The 16,536-nt window shown below is 29.5% G+C and overlaps 1 long non-coding RNA gene across 1 annotated transcript; it reads left to right on the plus strand.

Annotated features, from left to right (window-relative positions):
- Positions 1–8,631: 8,631 nt before the first annotated feature.
- Positions 8,632–15,945, plus strand: LOC111619047. Its single transcript, XR_002755675.1, has 2 exons — positions 8,632–8,798; positions 15,366–15,945. It is a non-coding gene; the product is annotated as an uncharacterized LOC111619047 (long non-coding RNA).
- Positions 15,946–16,536: the final 591 nt, after the last annotated feature.

The raw sequence follows: 16,536 nt of genomic DNA on the forward strand, positions 1-16,536 counted from the left end.
ATAAGATACTTTATAACAATATATATATATTATAATAAGTAGGAAACTCTCTTGAAACTCAGAGAATTGATAAATTTATTCCTTAAGCAGCTAAATTCTTTTATTTTAATTTTTTTTAAATAAGTTGAAATAGGAAAGCCTTAATTCTATGTATTATGCTTATTATTTAGGATATAATTTATAAAATGTCTTTCATTTTATGAACTTAGTATAAAAAAAAAGAAGTAAGTTTCAAGTGTTATCTGTACACACTTGAAACTTACACTGTTAATTAACAATTAAAGCCGCCAAGTATTCAATGGATACAAAGAAACAGGTAATTTCATGTGATTTTCATAGTTCTTACATTGATTTATGCGGAAAACCAAACACTTATATAGTTCGTTACAAGGTAACACTTTCGATTCAACGCACGTGCGTGCCACGTGTCATCCGTTGCAGTAATTAAATGAATATATTGATTTTCTTAACTGTATATATTTTTAATTATTACTACTTTTTATTTTTTACTAGAAATGCGTACAAGAGGCGTTACATGTGAAAGCAGAAAATCGGTAACAAAATTATTAAGTAATAATTAATAAATAGGAGAATAAACTTAGGAATTGTTGAGGTTTTCGAAAAAAAAAATAGTTTTATAGATTTTAGTAATTGATAATTGCATTATACCATAGTAAAATAAAAAGTAATTTTATTGTGAATAATAATATATTACAAATAAAGAATAGAACAGAAATTAAAAAAAGACACACCAGTGGCCCAGAGGATAAAACCGCTTACATTGATAGTCGGTTGCGGATTCGCGCTTGACCAACGTAGAGTTTTCCAGATTCTTCTTGTGTGACTAATACGTAAGTAGCACCTACTTTCAAAAAACTTACTATGAAACAGGATCCAGGAGCCACTTATATAGGACTTACTGTGAAACTGAAGCCGCAAGGAACCTTCACAATAGAGCTCCTCCTAAACATCAGGAGCCACAACATTTGGGCGATCTGCCCTCTTGGCAGATTGTTCATGTTGTCCGCTTAAGAATACCCTCTAACCTATAAGGTAATTAATAAGACTAGTTTAAAAGAGGAAACAAATACTTTACCTATGTTACATGAAGGTTAGTTTTTTTTCACAGATGGAATGAATTACAATAATGTATACAATTAACAATTTTCTTTGGAATCATTGACTCATAATTAAATAGCTATTTTGTTGCTATTTATTTAAGAATATAAATAAAGTATAATATGGGACGTTTTTCCATGAAGAGAGATGCAGATTTTGACCATAAGAAATAATGGAAAATATTGTCCCGATTTATGATACATTTTCAGGAACGAGATACATTCTTAAATCGCGGTTATAGTGCAAATAAATCATAAAATTATACAAGATTTTTAAACAGATGTCAATGATTATCACCTTTTCTGACAAACTGATACATATTTAGAGTGTTAGACACGTAAAAATATCCCGAAAACCCCATGAGGTGAAGCACGAACAGTGATCAACGAGTTTAATAGTCCAGATTTGTGAATCTGTGACTAGTGAAGCAGACACACGAACAGACTCTGAAAGGAAGATAGATAAAATGAAAACTGAAGAAAAGAGATTTTTTTCCTATAAGAAACATTAAACACTTTGTTTAATGTAGGGAAACCCATTATAACCCACCAAGTTTGGACTATTATTTTGATCAATTCAATTTGTTTTTTGAAAGAAATGGTTAAGCTATCACCTAGAATTAAAGATTACTCTAGTTGATAGCTTGTTTTAATTCATTATTTTAAGTATATATTTCAAGTTATTGTATTAAAATAATAATTTGTTCAATTCTATTATGCATAACAGCCTAGAAAGTAATAATTAAATTAACTGAAAAATAAATAAAATTATTTCAACGAAAATATCAGATAAAAACATAAGAAATAATAGAATTAACTTGCCTATTAATTTGTTAACATTAATATGAATTGAAAATTACAGAAATTCAATTTTAAAATATTAAAATTAAACATTATTTATAATATTAATTTCTNTTTATCGTCTAAGATGACCATTAAATTAATTATTATTATTATTATTTTAATTTTAAATATTAATTTTAAGAATAAAATTCTGACCAAGTTAGAATTCTCTCTACACGTTTAACAGAAATAATTGAAGTAAGATATCGATTAAGTTATACAGATTAAAGACATTTATGTAATTTAATTAAAAACTTTGTAAATATTTAAATCTCTTTGTAATTCTATAATTAAATTAGAGGAACCAAATGGAGAAATTAACTAATCAGCAACAAAAAATAAAATATATCAAATGAAAACATGACCTAGATTTTTTTTTAACTTACAAATTTAGCAGGAAATAAAAAAAAATTGAAAATTAGAAAAATATTAAACACTTTATTTAATGCTTATTAAACAATATTTAATAAGGTTTATTGCTCGTTGACCTTATTAAATATTTTTTAAAAAATGCTTAAATTATCAGCTATAATATGAAAGATTCTACCTTTAAATATAATAAAAGAGCCAAAATTAATATTTTCTGTAAAGAAAATGCATGTTATTGAAATTTTATTTATCAATAAATTCATTTAAAGAAGCTGGACATCGTCCAACGTATTTGAATGGATTTAAAGGTATTAAGGAGTGGACTTAAAGATATTAAAGAAAAAGATATCTCGAAGCGAAGCGTGTACAGAAGTTGGAAGATATTCTTTACAGTTTGAAGGTTCTCTAGAGATTTCAAAGATTAGGGAATATAACTTTTGAAAGTTGACAATAAACAGGCAAAAATATGACAATATTCAATTGTTTTTCAAAAAGTCTGCCTACAAATGCAGTAAAATAGTTGCGAGCTGTTAAATTTTCATGGCGAATTTTTTGCTAAATGCCCACCATTAAAATAATTTGAATTTGTTCCGTTTTACTCATATTCATGCTTTATTTGTCAAAAGATTAAACAAAGATCAACGTAACTTCTATTGTTCCAGAGTTATATGCATTAATATTCGAATGCAAGATGCCATTAATAGGAGCAACAGGAGCCATTTGAGAAGCTCTAACTGGGCTAAAAGTGGAAGTGATAGTCCTATAAATACGCGAAAAGTTTTGATTATTGAAGAAGTTTTAAACAATTTAATCATTAGAGAAGAGAAGGATATAATAAAAACTTGAAGCTTGATCCTTTCTATCAGCCATTTATGAGAATTCATCATTGGCTACTGCAGATAAGTTTAATTATTTGTAATAATTTGTAAGAGGACCATCTTTACTACGTATAGCTGCATTAACTATCAGTGGAAAAACTATCAAGTGACAGTGGATAAATTGAACCAAACAAATAATTGATACTATAAGAATTTCACGCAGCCAGTTCTGTAGCCAAAGAAATAAAGTTATCAGTTTTACATCGATTTATAAAGACTGTGGTATGAAGATTGGATAAGGATGTTTATCATGTTTACATTAATTAACACCTAATTAAGGGGGCAAGTTTTCCAAGCTCCAAATGCACTGAAAACTGTGAACACAATGAGCCTTCTCTCCAAGGCTTTTTATTGGGGAATGGGATAAGAAATTTAAGACGCTCTGTTGGCATTACTTAGGATGTAATCGAATAACAACTGTCATCATTGATATACATTCAAGACATGGCTGCATGATTAATTTTGCAGTCTGGGTGCATAATTTTTTGTCAGTGAGTGTATATAGAAAATAGAGAATACTTTCATCATTTCAAATCCTTATTATCAGCGAGATAAAAGAGGATGAAGTTATATTAAAGAATAAGTCTACTTTCTCCGAATAGTAACGTTGATAGACAAATAGCAATATAAAAGAAATTTTGTGGACATAGTAATGATGTAAGACGAAGATTGCAAACTTCATCAAACAAAGGATAAAGATAGATAAAGTTATATGAAACACACGCAACTTTTATTCTTTCTTTATAAAGTTAATTCCACTATTGTAATGTAGATGATTGCTTTTTTTATTCATTATATTTCCTGTAGTAAATTGTGCCGATATGAATTAATCTTGACATTTTGTTGAAAAAGAAAGGCAGAAATAGCTTTTCTTTAATAAAACTACTCTATCACATTTGAGTACTGCATCAAAACTCTAATAGAAATTAATACAATTCCTATGAATGTTGATTAAATATATTATATAAATAATAAATAATTGATTCAAAATCGTTAGAAATTTATTATATATTTAAAGAAATTCAGCAATGAGTTGTTTAAATTTCTCGATAATAACATATAAAACTGCATATGGTGACATCTGTTAATATATTTTATTTTTAAGAGTTTTTATATAATTAAAATGGCAAAAAGCATAATAATTTTGAGAATATGGATGAGTTTTATAAAATAAATTGTAAATGCTAACAGAGAGTAAAATTTTATTAAGTCCGACACATCTCGAGATACGACATATGTGAGAATCGGGGTTTAAGCATCAAAGCTTGAACCGTTTTCCGACATCGGGGCGGTGAGTCCCGCTCACAGGGTCAGTGGATGGCAATTTAGGAGGGCGAAAATCGAGTGGGAGGTCGCGGATAAGTCGATAAGGTGTTGACAGAGTACGAGTAAACACGCATGATTAAGATATAATATAAATTTAATTAGTATATATCATATAAAAGGGTTACAAATACTAAGAAATATAATAATGTCAAAATCAAACCGATATTACAATAGTAGGTTAGTCGGATTATATCTTGGGTATTTCGACTGAGGATAGTCTCTGATCCTCTTTAATATTCTTTTCGCGGAATTAGCCCTAATCCACCTGAGAGGAAAGAGAGAGTTCTACTTACTAAGTTGTAGTTCGTAGGATCTATCTGTGTCCGTCTTTGGTGGTCAGCGATGAGGATCGTTAATCCGTTAGTTCCTTCTAAGTTGGAGGCCACACCGATACTGGCCGGGAGCCCTCTTTATACTGATTTCAAGGGGGTGAGAACTATGACGTTATTCATGATTTATCCGCACACCTGCTAGTGTGTTGATATTTGGATCTAGCGAGTTCGGACAATTGACAGAGAAATTTGTTCAATTTATTGATATTGGTGTCAAGATGACATGATTTTATGTTATAAATTTCTGTAGGTTTGATGGCTCTCATCCATAAATTAACAATCATTTGACAATAATTTCTTTAACCTGGTCAACTATTTAGTTATTGTTTATATCAAACGTCGAGTTTGACTATGAACAAGGCGATTTATTGCCGTAACCACGTGTTACGTGCGACCAAGAGGTGATAAGAAATATCTCTTATTCCCTTCTTGTTGATACTAACGTCTATAGAATAACTGTTAAACAAATAGAAATGATTTAACTTATTGATAGTTTAACATTCTCCTTTTTTTTCCTTATTCGAGGAGAGCGTCTCGGTCATTGACCGTAGAAGTCCCCCTTTTCTCTTTTACTCGGAAAATTCCTAGATTTGTACTGATCTAAAACAGAAAAAGAGTTTCGGACCTTCACACATATGATCCCTTCTATCTCCTCATATTCTTGACCTTTAAATACCAAAATTTGAAAGTATCAATACCCTTAATTCACAAATCTCCCTACAAAATTTCAGAAATATTCGACAAAAATCACAGGAGTTATTAAGCTTCAAAATAGGTGAACAAAATCGTGCTCCCCCATACAAACATACAGTAAAAAACCTCGAATTATTTTTTGCATTTTAAGGTCTTCTGAGTCCAAAATGTAAAAATAGTAAAGGGTTATTTTTTTGACCAATCGCCATACTTTTCCTTCTGTTATATATAACAGCCAAAAAAGGAGAAATCTTTACATTCACGTTGTATAGATAAGCTATTGATAACAGAGCATTACTTAAAAATAGTAAAATAAACTATGGCCGGCGTAAATTACATTTTTAAAAAATTGTATGAATACAAAACGACATATTCACAAAGGTAAAAAACCTCGCTTCTGTCTATCTTTCCGCCGTTTCTACACCATCAGCAATCCTTAAAAACAATTCACAAGTTTCCGAGACGACCTTCCTTTTTAGGCTACTGTTTCGGCAAAAAATGTAAATATAGGTAAAGCGTCCTCTGGTGTTTATTAGCCATTTTTCACAATATCACATTTTAAGTAAAAATAGTAAAATAAACTATGGCCGGCGTAAATTACATTTTTAAAAAATTGTATAAATACAAAACGACATATTCACAAAGGTAAAAAACCTCGCTTCTGTCTATCTTTCCGCCGTTTCTACACCATCAGCAATCCTTAAAAACAATTCACAAGTTTCCGAGACGACCTTCCTTTTTAGGCTACTGTTTCGGCAAAAAATGTAAATATAGGTAAAGCGTCCTCTGGTGTTTATTAGCCATTTTTCACAATATCACATTTTAAGTAAAAATAGTAAAATAAACTATGGCCGGCGTAAATTACATTTTTAAAAAATTGTATAAATACAAAACGACATATTCACAAAGGTAAAAAACCTCGCTTCTGTCTATCTTTCCGCCGTTTCTACACCATCAGCAATCCTTAAAAACAATTCACAAGTTTCCGAGACGACCTTCCTTTTTAGGCTACTGTTTCGGCAAAAAATGTAAATATAGGTAAAGCGTCCTCTGGTGTTTATTAGCCATTTTTCACAATATCACATTTTAAGTAAAAATAGTAAAATAAACTATGGCCGGCGTAAATTACATTTTTAAAAAATTGTATAAATACAAAACGACATATTCACAAAGGTAAAAAACCTCGCTTCTGTCTATCTTTCCGCCGTTTCTACACCATCAGCAATCCTTAAAAACAATTCACAAGTTTCCGAGACGACCTTCCTTTTTAGGCTACTGTTTCGGCAAAAAATGTAAATATAGGTAAAGCGTCCTCTGGTGTTTATTAGCCATTTTTCACAATATCACATTTTAAGTAAAAATAGTAAAATAAACTATGGCCGGCGTAAATTACATTTTTAAAAAATTGTATAAATACAAAACGACATATTCACAAAGGTAAAAAACCTCGCTTCTGTCTATCTTTCCGCCGTTTCTACACCATCAGCAATCCTTAAAAACAATTCACAAGTTTCCGAGACGACCTTCCTTTTTAGGCTACTGTTTCGGCAAAAAATGTAAATATAGGTAAAGCGTCCTCTGGTGTTTATTAGCCATTTTTCACAATATCACATTTTAAGTAAAAATAGTAAAATAAACTATGGCCGGCGTAAATTACATTTTTAAAAAATTGTATAAATACAAAACGACATATTCACAAAGGTAAAAAACCTCGCTTCTGTCTATCTTTCCGCCGTTTCTACACCATCAGCAATCCTTAAAAACAATTCACAAGTTTCCGAGACGACCTTCCTTTTTAGGCTACTGTTTCGGCAAAAAATGTAAATATAGGTAAAGCGTCCTCTGGTGTTTATTAGCCATTTTTCACAATATCACATTTTAAGTAAAAATAGTAAAATAAACTATGGCCGGCGTAAATTACATTTTTAAAAAATTGTATAAATACAAAACGACATATTCACAAAGGTAAAAAACCTCGCTTCTGTCTATCTTTCCGCCGTTTCTACACCATCAGCAATCCTTAAAAACAATTCACAAGTTTCCGAGACGACCTTCCTTTTTAGGCTACTGTTTCGGCAAAAAATGTAAATATAGGTAAAGCGTCCTCTGGTGTTTATTAGCCATTTTTCACAATATCACATTTTAAGTAAAAATAGTAAAATAAACTATGGCCGGCGTAAATTACATTTTTAAAAAATTGTATAAATACAAAACGACATATTCACAAAGGTAAAAAACCTCGCTTCTGTCTATCTTTCCGCCGTTTCTACACCATCAGCAATCCTTAAAAACAATTCACAAGTTTCCGAGACGACCTTCCTTTTTAGGCTACTGTTTCGGCAAAAAATGTAAATATAGGTAAAGCGTCCTCTGGTGTTTATTAGCCATTTTTCACAATATCACATTTTAAGTAAAAATAGTAAAATAAACTATGGCCGGCGTAAATTACATTTTTAAAAAATTGTATAAATACAAAACGACATATTCACAAAGGTAAAAAACCTCGCTTCTGTCTATCTTTCCGCCGTTTCTACACCATCAGCAATCCTTAAAAACAATTCACAAGTTTCCGAGACGACCTTCCTTTTTAGGCTACTGTTTCGGCAAAAAATGTAAATATAGGTAAAGCGTCCTCTGGTGTTTATTAGCCATTTTTCACAATATCACATTTTAAGTAAAAATAGTAAAATAAACTATGGCCGGCGTAAATTACATTTTTAAAAAATTGTATAAATACAAAACGACATATTCACAAAGGTAAAAAACCTCGCTTCTGTCTATCTTTCCGCCGTTTCTACACCATCAGCAATCCTTAAAAACAATTCACAAGTTTCCGAGACGACCTTCCTTTTTAGGCTACTGTTTCGGCAAAAAATGTAAATATAGGTAAAGCGTCCTCTGGTGTTTATTAGCCATTTTTCACAATATCACATTTTAAGTAAAAATAGTAAAATAAACTATGGCCGGCGTAAATTACATTTTTAAAAAATTGTATAAATACAAAACGACATATTCACAAAGGTAAAAAACCTCGNACGCCGGCCATAGTTTATTTTACTATTTTTACTTAAAATGTGATATTGTGAAAAATGGCTAATAAACACCAGAGGACGCTTTACCTATATTTACATTTTTTGCCGAAACAGTAGCCTAAAAAGGAAGGTCGTCTCGGAAACTTGTGAATTGTTTTTAAGGATTGCTGATGGTGTAGAAACGGCGGAAAGATAGACAGAAGCGAGGTTTTTTACCTTTGTGAATATGTCGTTTTGTATTTATACAATTTTTTAAAAAAGAGCATTACTTTTTTTTTATTATAATAAGGAATGACATAATTGATAGATATTGAATTATCCATTAATAAAATGTAATTTTAGATTTTTTTAAGTGAATTTTTTTAAAGTTTTAACTCTACTCCTGAAATCTCTAGGGAGGAATCCAACATCACCCCCATAAATACCCCACAGGTCGTAACGATACATCTTGTTTAAATATTGATAAAAGTCCATGTTACACGATGATTTATACGTTATTTTCAGGGAAGAAGTAATCATTTATCAGATATTATGTCATTGTGTACATTTTTTAGAAGATTAAAATCATTATTCGGCTTTAGAAAGTAAATTAGAAAGTGTAACTGTGTCAGATAACGATTTATAGCACCACTCCTAAAGGTGCTGATGTAGCATCTTGTTTCTAAATTATATAAATTATTTAAAGAAAATTGATGCTTCAGTTACATAAATTAAATGCTATTTATTATAAAAAAAGTGTTTCCCGAAGATCTTATTTATCATAATAATCAGGTAAATTACTAAAAATATTCGAAAGTAAGAAACAAAATGGAAATTGTTTACCCAATTTGAAGCTTAATAACTCCTGTACTTTTTGTCGAATATTTCTGAAATTTTGCTGGGATATTTATGCATTACGGTTCTTAATGCTTTTAAATTTTGGTAGTTAAAGGTCGCGCGGTTGAGGAGCTAATGGGGGTTATGTGAAGTATCTCGAGAAAATCGACGTATAGTAAGCTTTTTTTTAATTAATATATTTATATTTTTTTTTAAATTAAAGATTTTAAAAATATATAAGAAAATTAAATATTCAAAACTGGCATCATTCTTTAGGGGGAAAAACACTTTAATTGGAATTTAATTACAATCTAAAGCCGATACACTTACCGGTACACCTGACAGGTGCGCCTATTCGATATACTTGTCAAGGTATACCAGTACATGTGTACAGTACCTTAAGGTTTCTTATCTCATGCCCTTCTCTTCATCTCACTCAACAATTTATTATATAATTATTACAAGATTTATAGCACCACTCCTAAATATCTTTAATTAAATATCTTTAATTAAAAATATAAATATACAGTATATAAACATTACAATATTAATAAATTTAATTAACTTGTGAGATAGAGAAGGAAGAAAACTGAAGAAATATTCATATATAAGTTATTGTCTATCAAGTTCACTAAGATTGCTTGATATGAGTTAACTTTAAATTGAATCTTTTGAAAAATTTAGTGAGCAATCGTAAAGATAAGATAAAAAAACAGAGGTAAATAACGTAAAAACAAACGTTAATCAGCTAATTTTATAAAATATTGTGAACTTTTATCATCTGTATCTGACTGGAAATTGTAACTGTCCTGCTGAAAACATTCGAGATTAGTTCAACGTCAGCTTATTTCTATGGAATTTTTGATTTATTTGATATAAAAGTAATAATCAGACTAATAAAAATACACTTTTCTTCGTTATTTAACTTACTACAAGCATTTTATTATAGCTTACGTTATAATCTTGTGAGAAACTGTCTCTAATGAGGCACGCGTGTCTAATATATTTCCTACAATCGCTAAAAACAGCATTGATTTTCCTATAAAATAAATCAAATACTTTAATATATTTTAAAAGTTTTAACAGGGCATCACTTTTATTCGATTCAATCATGATGCCTCATACTTGTAATTTAATTGATTTTGGGAGATTGTTTAAACTCTGAAACGTTCGAAATACGAAGTATCACTGTATTATTATTCGTAGTAAACGTAAAATTTCATATAAAAATTGTATTTTACTATAAAAAATAATAATCTATACCAAAATATAAATACAATAATTTATTGGACTGTAATTTGAAAAAATTGTACAATTCAAAAGATTTTTTTCCAGAAAGGAGTTGCATAAATGACCTGCATAACAGTTGTTATCAGGAAGAGTATGATGTACAGGGGCAATACACTACTAATTTGAGGTGGAGAGCATATATTATAAATTAAATTAATTAAAAATATGATTAAAAATTGCATCCAGGAATTTTTTTCTATTAAATGTTAATTTCAGTACAAATAATATAACAATAAGTAGGTTAAAACATGAAAAAGCATAATTAACGAACATACTTTAAAAGAATTAAAAATAAATTAAATTTCTTATAATTATATCAAAGAAACTTCTTTGTTCAACAGTAAGTTTTTTAAGTTACATTTCTTTACTTCAAATATGAGAAAGTTCAAGAGGGATACTTCAGATAATTGTCAATAAAACTATCAAAACTTTAAGAATTTCATTGTTATTGCCTGAAGAAATACGATTCTTATTTTTTGTATTAATATTTTTAAGCACAAGCGAAGAAAAGACAAAGTTATACACAAGTTAATTACAAGTTAACAACAAGTTTAGTAACGTCACAGTTTTTCAGTATTCCAATGAAGAGGTTAAAGAAACTACAGCAAAACTTCATAACAGGTACCGTGTGATACCGGTTTACACAGGTTTTACTGTATTTTAATGAAATATGAAAAATAACAAAATAAAAGTTAATATAAATATATAAAATAAATGAGCAATTATTTATTATGACATCGCCGCAATGTTCTCAATTATTCAGTAATGTCTTACCCCTGTACATCATACTTTTCCTGTTAGCAACAGAGTCTATCTAACTGAATTCAAGAGAAAATATTTGAATTGAAACCACGTAATTTCTTGTTTGCGTTAGAAGTTACCATTTAGTTAATCTGAGCCTTCTGTTGCTTATCTTTCCATCTTTCTCTTGAATTTGATCTATCTAACTTCTTTCTCGAGATTAGGAAAGGACAGATAGAGAGATTAACGACAGTAGAAATGTATAGGTCTACAATTTTTTCAAATTGCAACCCAATAATAAATTTAAAATTCATAACATTTGATACCCAAAAAAGCCTATAGCTTTGCTTCAAAGAACCGAGATATTATGGAAAGAATACCACAATTTTCACATATATAATTACACATTTTCGTGCTTCAAATAATATAACAGAACTTATTTTATTTTTCGTATAAATAAATTTAGAAAAAAGAAACGATCAAACAATTCTTATAGATATAATCGATCTCCTACTTCTGATACCATTGTTCTGTAAATAAGTTACTTTAATCATTCGCAAATTGGACAAAATAACTAGATGTTTATATCATTATTGTTTACAGATCAATGGTTTGGTCAACTAACCATTATTGATTAGCCAGCATAGCATGTAATAGCTTCTCCGATAACTATAGCTTATCACCCAACTTGTCAGGAATTGTGTTTTTATAACTGTTATTTTTTTATCTTTAAAATATTAAATAATTTAATTTAATTATTTATTTAAAGTTCTTAGAAGCTAACAAGAGCATCCTACTCTATGAAAATTATCGTTGAATGTGATTAGAGAAAATTACAGACAATTGATAGGAATGATTACAAGGATTTTATCTTCAATATCATACCACATTCGTGCAATTGTTTTTAATCTTCCCATTTGAGCAATTTGTTCTTTGCTTTCTGCATCTTCGAACATTTTTATGCACTCTTTCTGCAAATAATTACAACGTGTGTATTCGAGCAACTTGTAGCTTCCTTTGCGAAATATTTCCGCTAAACTCCGTAACAAAGTGTAAAATTTAAATATATAATTAGAGTACAGAAAACATTACATTGTGTAGAGTGAGGCAAAAGCTTTAAACGTTTATAACTCAGTAAATTTTGATCCTTGAATAGAAACTTGAGTGTTTTCGTGGAAACTGCATGTTAACAAAATGCAGTTTCCACGAAAACACTCAATTTTCTATTGTAGTATAAACATTTTATACGAAGTTTAGATACGATTTCCTCCATGAAGTAATGCATTTACAGAGTGGCTCCAAATAAAAAGCGGAATGCACATAGTAACGAGCAATTATTTATTGTGACGATATCACAATAAATAATTGCTCACTCAGCATTAATAAATTGCAACCCAGCATTGTGCCAATTTCACTTTGCTAGGTTGCAATTTTTTGCCACAATGCTCTCAATTTTTAATACTGTCTTGCCCCTGTACATCATACTTTTCCTTTTGATAATGGAGTCATGCAGGAAATCCCTCTAACTCCGTTGAAAAATAATTTTAAATTGAAAAATAACGTATATAATAGTTAATCGTGACCCCTACTCCTAAGCTTGTCTTAACTTTCATCTTAACTAACTACGTTCCCGAGATTAAGGAAGAACAGACAGACAAGTATCCAGTGGAAATTTATAAATCTACAATTTTTGAAAATTGCAGCCTAACAATTGAGTTGAAAAGGAAACTGAATTACCCATTTGAACAGATAAGAATAAAATTGATTGCGATATAAATTCTTAAAATGATGCCCAACTTTTAGATCAACCCTAGTTAACAATGGAATAAAAATTAAATACATTTATATAATTTTTTTATTTAATAAAATCGAAAAATATTATATAGTTAACGTTAAAGTATACAGTATATTTACTAGCAGTTTAATAATTTTTTAAAAATTTTTATTGATTAAATTCTTTAGTTTTGAAAGTTGATGTAGGAAACAATTTTACGGTTTTGATTAAAATACTTAAGTGAGTATATTTATAAAGTTTTCTTAATTAATATAGATTGACAGAAAGAAATTTTCTAAGCATTAAAGTAATGTTTTGTCAATTTTTGAATATGGTATTTTTTAATACACCTCATTTTTTTTTTCACTTGCCTTCACGATATAAACAGTATGGACGTTAAACCATTAAAATCCAATTAATTAAATTTAAATGATGAAGAAAAGATTGATGAGGAATTTGTAATATAAGCAAAATAAAAATTCATGTTGGCTACTGAACATATTGTTTATTCTTTATTAAAATCTATTTGAAAAATAATATATTTATAAAAGTTTAAATTAAATTTTTAATACGATAAAACTTGTGTAAACCGGACTCGCATATTTTTTTACTGGTTTTGAACTGGTTTTGCTATATATTAAATTTAATTGTTTAAATAAGTTACATTTTTAATTTCTTTTAATCAATTTATATAAGTCTACAGAATCAAACAGCAATGCATTTATACGTTTAGATACTGATATGTTATTAGTGTGAGAGTCTATTGAAGGATCTAGGAGAGATAAGAAGGAGGAGAGAAAATTCCTGTAGGGATTGAATAGGATTCTTGAAATATGGCCGCATAACATGTGGGCGTTCTGCCGAGAGGGATGCCTCAAGAGAAGATTTATATAGAAAATTGACCCTTATTTAGGTGTTAGACACATGAAAAAATCCGGAAAACTCCACGTCGCCAGCATGTTGGTGAGGGTAAATTTACGTCCAGTGTTCTGATTTTTGTGTTTGTGTGTGGGTGTGTGTTATCCACTCAGTCACAGGTGGGCACAAAGTCTCAGTAGGATACTGAACAGATAGAATATAAATGAAAAAAATTTGAAAAATAAATATATTTGTTGAGGAATTATTTTTTTTTTATAAAACTCATTCTTACACTTAAAAATTAAGCTTTTTGCCATTTTATAAAAATAAAATTGTTTTTTAATAAAATACGATAACAGATGGCGTCACTAAATGTTACCAGGAAAGTTAAGCAACTCGTTGCTGGGTTTTTTCATAAATATATTAAATATTTACTCATTTATTTACATTCCTCGAATAGCAAAATTAAAAAAAAATCATGTTTGAATGGAAGGTTACTTTCAAAATTATGCCACATAATAAGGTTATTTTTTCTGTTTTACTTCACGACTGGATGGGCATCTTTAACTTCACTCTTTATCTTAAGATGCTACAGTGTCTACCTATGAACCCAGTTGTGAAGTAAAAAAAGAATTAAAATAAGACACGGTTTCGAAATAAGTCAAACATAATAAGTTATTTTCAAGATTGAAAATCATCAGATACTTTCTTTTTTCTCATCATTTTCGTTTTCATATTCTGGAAATACTTCTTGCTTCTTAAGTTTATATGTTTGAACTTCTCGACTGTTATCAAAACTTCAAGCACTCGCAATAGTTAACATCTGTGAAGTTGGTCAATATTACTTTCATCACTATTGTAGTTATCGAGAGAACTCGAATCACTATTTGGCTGTAAAGTTACTATCAGATAATTTCACTCTCTCGCAGTTTTTACCTTTATTTCTTCGTGTCTACTCTTATCTTTTATCGCTACCAGCATCAATTTTTTCCTTGCTTTTTCCTTCTTTCTTGTCTATTGTTAGTTTTTTTANTTTTTACCTTTGTGAATATGTCGTTTTGTATTTATACAATTTTTTAAAAATGTAATTTACGCCGGCCATAGTTTATTTTACTATTTTTACTTAAAATGTGATATTGTGAAAAATGGCTAATAAACACCAGAGGACGCTTTACCTATATTTACATTTTTTGCCGAAACAGTAGCCTAAAAAGGAAGGTCGTCTCGGAAACTTGTGAATTGTTTTTAAGGATTGCTGATGGTGTAGAAACGGCGGAAAGATAGACAGAAGCGAGGTTTTTTACCTTTGTGAATATGTCGTTTTGTATTTATACAATTTTTTAAAAATGTAATTTACGCCGGCCATAGTTTATTTTACTATTTTTACTTAAAATGTGATATTGTGAAAAATGGCTAATAAACACCAGAGGACGCTTTACCTATATTTACATTTTTTGCCGAAACAGTAGCCTAAAAAGGAAGGTCGTCTCGGAAACTTGTGAATTGTTTTTAAGGATTGCTGATGGTGTAGAAACGGCGGAAAGATAGACAGAAGCGAGGTTTTTTACCTTTGTGAATATGTCGTTTTGTATTTATACAATTTTTTAAAAATGTAATTTACGCCGGCCATAGTTTATTTTACTATTTTTACTTAAAATGTGATATTGTGAAAAATGGCTAATAAACACCAGAGGACGCTTTACCTATATTTACATTTTTTGCCGAAACAGTAGCCTAAAAAGGAAGGTCGTCTCGGAAACTTGTGAATTGTTTTTAAGGATTGCTGATGGTGTAGAAACGGCGGAAAGATAGACAGAAGCGAGGTTTTTTACCTTTGTGAATATGTCGTTTTGTATTTATACAATTTTTTAAAAATGTAATTTACGCCGGCCATAGTTTATTTTACTATTTTTACTTAAAATGTGATATTGTGAAAAATGGCTAATAAACACCAGAGGACGCTTTACCTATATTTACATTTTTTGCCGAAACAGTAGCCTAAAAAGGAAGGTCGTCTCGGAAACTTGTGAATTGTTTTTAAGGATTGCTGATGGTGTAGAAACGGCGGAAAGATAGACAGAAGCGAGGTTTTTTACCTTTGTGAATATGTCGTTTTGTATTTATACAATTTTTTAAAAAAGAGCATTACTTTTTTTTTATTATAATAAGGAATGACATAATTGATAGATATTGAATTATCCATTAATAAAATGTAATTTTAGATTTTTTTAAGTGAATTTTTTTAAAGTTTTAACTCTACTCCTGAAATCTCTAGGGAGGAATCCAACATCACCCCCATAAATACCCCACAGGTCGTAACGATACATCTTGTTTAAATATTGATAAAAGTCCATGTTACACGATGATTTATACGTTATTTTCAGGGAAGAAGTAATCATTTATCAGATATTATGTCATTGTGTACATTTTTTAGAAGATTAAAATCATTATTCGGCTTTAGAAAGT

Source organism: Centruroides sculpturatus, unplaced genomic scaffold (genome assembly GCF_000671375.1).
Source record: "Centruroides sculpturatus isolate CEXI.00-Female unplaced genomic scaffold, Cexi_2.0 scaffold97, whole genome shotgun sequence".
In the NCBI taxonomy this organism is placed as follows: Eukaryota; Metazoa; Arthropoda; class Arachnida; order Scorpiones; family Buthidae; genus Centruroides; species Centruroides sculpturatus.